This window comes from Arachis hypogaea, chromosome 12 (genome assembly GCF_003086295.3).
Source record: "Arachis hypogaea cultivar Tifrunner chromosome 12, arahy.Tifrunner.gnm2.J5K5, whole genome shotgun sequence".
Classification (NCBI taxonomy): Eukaryota; Viridiplantae; Streptophyta; class Magnoliopsida; order Fabales; family Fabaceae; genus Arachis; species Arachis hypogaea.
In genome coordinates, this window is record NC_092047.1 from 77,683,750 (window position 1) to 77,688,569 (window position 4,820).

Here is a 4,820-nt window from a genome sequence, read left to right on the forward strand (position 1 = left end):
TCCTGCCATTGGAGCAAACAACTTTAAGCTAAAACCTCAATTAGTTTCTCTGATGCAGCAGAACTGCAAGTTTAATGGACTTCCATCTGAAGATCCTTTTCAGTTCTTAACTGAATTCTTGCAGATATGTGATACTGTTAAGACTAATGGAGTAGATCCTGAAGTCTACAGGCTCATGCTTTTCCCTTTTGCTGTAAGAGACAGAGCTAGAATATGGTTGGACTCTCAACCCAAAGACAGCCTGAACTCTTGGGATAAGCTGGTCACGACTTTCTTAGCCAAGTTCTTTCCTCCTCAAAAGCTGAGCAAGCTTAGAGTGGATGTTCAAACCTTCAAACAAAAAGATGGTGAATCCCTCTATGAAGCTTGGGAAAGATACAAACAGCTGACCAAAAAGTGTCCTTCTGACATGCTTTCAGAATGGACCATCCTGGATATATTCTATGATGGTTTATCTGAGTTATCAAAGATGTCATTGGATACTTCTGCAGGTGGATCCATTCACCTAAAGAAAATGCCTACAGAAGCTCAAGAACTCATTGACATGGTTGCTAATAACCAGTTCATGTACACTTCTGAGAGGAATCCTGTGAGTAATGGGACGCCTATGAAGAAGGGAGTTCTTGAAGTTGATACTCTGAATGCCATATTGGCTCAGAATAAAATATTGACTCAGCAAGTCAATATGATCTCTCAGAGTCTGAATGGAATGCAAGCTGCATCCAACAGTACTCAAGAGGCTTCTTATGCAGAAGAAGCTTATGATCCTGAGAACTCTGCAATAGCAGAGGTGAATTACTTAGGTGAACCTTATGGAAACACCTATAACTCATCATGGAAAAATCATCCAAATCTCTCATGGAAGGATCAAAAGCCTCAACAAGGCTTTAATAATGGTGGAAGAAATAGGTTTAGCAATAGCAAGCCTTTTCCATCATCTACTCAACAACAGACAGAGAACTCTGAACAAAATACTTTTAATTTAGCAAACTTAGTCTCTGATCTATCCAAGGCCACTACAAGTTTCATGAATGAAACAAGGTCTTCCATTAGAAATTTGGAAGCACAAGTGGGCCAGCTGAGTAAAAGGATCACTGAAATCCCTCCTAGTACTCTCCCAAGCAATACAGAAGAGAATCCAAAAGGAGAGTGCAAGGCCATTGACATAAGCACCATGGCCGAACCTGTAAGGGAAGGAGAGGACGTGAATCCCAAGGAGGAAGACCTCCTGGGACGTCCAGTGATCAATAAGGAGCTTCCCTCTGAGGAACCAAAGGACTCTGAGGCTCATCTAGAGACCATAGAGATTCCATTGAACCTCCTTATGCCATTCATGAGCTCTGATGAGTATTCCTCTTCTGAAGAGAATGAGGATGTTACTGAAGAACAAACTGCCAAGTTTCTTGGTGCAATCATGAAGCTGAATGCCAAATTATTTGGTATTGAAACTTGGGAAGATGAACCTCCCTTGTTCATCAATGAACTAAGTGATCTGGATCAACTGACATTGCCTCAGAAGAGACAGGATCCTGGAAAGTTCATAATACCTTGTACCATAGGCACCATGATCTTTAAGGCTCTGTGTGACCTTGGTTCAGGAATAAACCTCATGCCCCTCTCTGTAATAGAGAAACTGGGAATCTATGGGGTGTAAGCTGCTAAAATCTCATTAGAGATGGCAGATAACTCAAGAAAACAGGCTTATGGACAAGTAGAGGACGTGTTAGTAAAGGTTGAAGGCCTTTACATCCCTGCTGATTTCATAGTCCTGGATACTGGAAAGGAAGAGGATGAATCCATCATCCTAGGAAGACCTTTCCTAGCCACAGCAAGAGCTGTGATTGATGTGGACAAAGGAGAATTGATCCTTCAATTAAATAAGGACAACCTTGTGTTTACAACTCAAGGATCTCTCTCTGCATCCATGGAGAGGAAGCAGAAAAAGCTTCTCTCAAAGCAGAGTCAACCAAAGCCCCCACAGTCAGACTCTAAGTTTGGTGTTGGGAGGCCACAACCAAACTCTAAGTTTGGTGTTGAACTCCCATATCCAAACTCTAAGTTTGGTGTTGGAGAGTCTCAACAATGCTCTGAACATTTGTGAGGCTCCATGAGAGCCCACTGTCAAGCTATTGACATTAAAGAAGCGCTTGTTGGGAGGCAACCCAATGTTTATTTATCTAACTATATTTTTGTTTTTCATGTTTTCTTAGGTTCATGATCATGTGGAGTCACAAAATAAATATAAAAATTGGAAACGGAATCAAAAATAGCAGAAGAAAAATCACACCCTGGAGGAAGCACCTGCCTGGCGTTCAACGCCAGAACAGAGCATGGTTCTGGCGCTGAACGCCCAAAATGGGCAGCATCCTGGCGCTGAACGCCCAGAACAAGCATGGTTCTGGCGTTCAACGCCAGAAATGGCAACAAATGGGCGTTGAACGCCCAAAATGGGCACCAACCTGGCGCTGAACGCCCAGAGTTGTGTGGAAAGGCATTTTACATGCCTAATTGGTGCAGGGATGCAAATCCTTGACACCTCAGGATCTGTGGACACCACAGGATCATCTCAGGATCTGTGAATCCCACAGGATCCCCACCCACCTCACCCTCTCTCTCTCCATTCATGATCATCCCTTCTGTTCTTCATTCACCACTCACATCCATACACACATCCCTCCATCTCCTCCATATCTTCTTCTTCTATTCTTTCTTCTTTTGCTCGAGGGCGAGCAACATTCTAAGTTTGGTGTGGTAAAAGCATAAGCTTTTTGTTTTTCCATTATCATTGATGGCACCTAAACCTCTAAAAGAGGGGAAGGGAAGACAAAGGCTTCCACCTCCGAGTCATGGGAGATGGAAAGATTCATCTCAAGGGTCTATAGCTCAGTGGTAGAACATGTGGCTGCAAATCAAGAGATCCCTAAGATACCTCAGGGGATGCACTTCCCTCCACATAAATATTAGGAGCAAATCAACACATCCCTAGGAGAATTAAGTTCCAACATGGGAAAATTAAGGGTGGAACATCAAGAACACTCCATCATCCTTCATGAAATCAGAGAAGATCTAAAAGCAATGAAGGAGGAGCAACAAAGGCAAGGAAGAGACATAGAAGAGCTCAAGGACATCATTTGTTCCTCAAGAAGGAAACGCCACCATCACTAAGGTGGATTCATTCCTTGTTCTTATTTCTTCTGTTTTTCGTTTTCTATGTGATGTGCTTATCTATGTTTGTGTCTTCATTACATGATCATTAGTAGTTAGTAACTATGCCTTAAATTTATGAATGTCCTATGAATCCATCACCTCTCTTAAATGAAAAATATTTTAATTCAAAAGAACAAGAAGTACATGAGTTTCAAATTTATCCTTGAACTTAGTTTAATTATATTGATGTGGTGACAATGCTTCTTATTTTCTGAATGAATGCTTGAACAGTGCATATGTCTTTTGAAGTTGTTGTTTAAGAATGTTAAATATGTTGGCTCTTGAAAGAATGATGATTAGGAGACATGTTATTTGATAATCTGAAAAATCATAAAAATGATTCTTGAAGTAAGAAAAAGCAGCAAAGAACAAAGCTTGCAGAAAAAAAAATATAGGCGAAAAAAAAAATAGAAAGGAAAAGAAAAAGCAAGCAGAAAAAGCCAAAAGCTCTTAAAACCAAGAGGCAAGAGCAAAAAGCCAATAACCCTTAAAACCAAAAGGCAAGGGCAAATAAAGAGGATCCCAAGGCTTTGAGCATCAGTGGATAGGAGGGCCTAAAGGAATAAAGTCCTGGTCTAAGCGGCTAAACCAAGCTGTCCCTAACCATGTGCTTGTGGCGTGTAGGTGTCAAGTGAAAACTTGAGACTGAGCGGTTAAAGTCAAGGTCCAAAGCAAAAAAAAAAAAAAAGAGTGTGCTTAAGAACTCTGGACACCTCTAATCGGGGACTTTAGCAAAGCTGAGTCACAATCTGAAAAGGTTCACCCGATTATGTGTCTGTAGCATTTATGTATCCGGTGGTAATATTGGAAAACAAAGTGCTTAGGGCCACGGCCAAGACTCATAAAATAGCTGTGTTCAAGAATCATCATACTGAACTAGGAAAGTCAATAACACTATCTGAACTCTGAGTTCCTATAGATGCCAATCATTCTGAACTTCAATGGATAAAGTGAGATGCCAAAACTATTCAAGAGGCAAAAAGCTATAAGTCCCGCTCATATGATTGAAGCTATGTTTCATTGATAATTTGGAATTTATAGTATATTATCTTCTTTTTATCCTATTTGATTTTCAGTTGCTTGGGGACAAGCAACAATTTAAGTTTGGTGTTGTGATGAGCGGATAATTTATACGCTTTTTGGCATTGTTTTTAGTATGTTTTTAGTAGGATCTAGTTACTTTTAGGGATGTTTTCATTAGTTTTTATGTTAAATTTACATTTCTGGACTTTACTATGAGTTTGTGTGTTTTTCTGTGATTTCAGGTATTTTCTGGCTGAAATTGAGGGACTTGAGCAAAAATCAGATTCAGAGGTTGAAGAAGGACTGCTGATGCTGTTGGATTCTGACCTCCCTGCACTCAAAGTGGATTTTCTGGAGCTACAAAACTCGAAATGGCGCGCTTTCAATTGCGTTGGGAAGTAGACATCCAGGGCTTTCCAGCAATATATAATAGTCCATACTTTGGCCAAGTTTAGACGACACAAACTGGCATTCAACGCCAGCTTTCTGCCCAATTCTGGCGTCTAGCGCCAGAAAAGGATCCAAAACCAGAGTTGAACGCCCAAACTGGCACAAAAGCTGGCGTTCAACTCCAAGAAGGTCCTCTACAC

The 4,820-nt window shown here is 40.9% G+C and overlaps 1 non-coding gene across 1 annotated transcript; it reads right to left on the minus strand.

The window, feature by feature from the left end:
- Positions 1-307: 307 nt before the first annotated feature.
- On the minus strand, positions 308-415 carry LOC112731418 (small nucleolar RNA R71). The gene has a single exon (XR_003167196.1). It is a non-coding gene; the product is annotated as a small nucleolar RNA R71 (small nucleolar RNA).
- Positions 416-4,820: the final 4,405 nt, after the last annotated feature.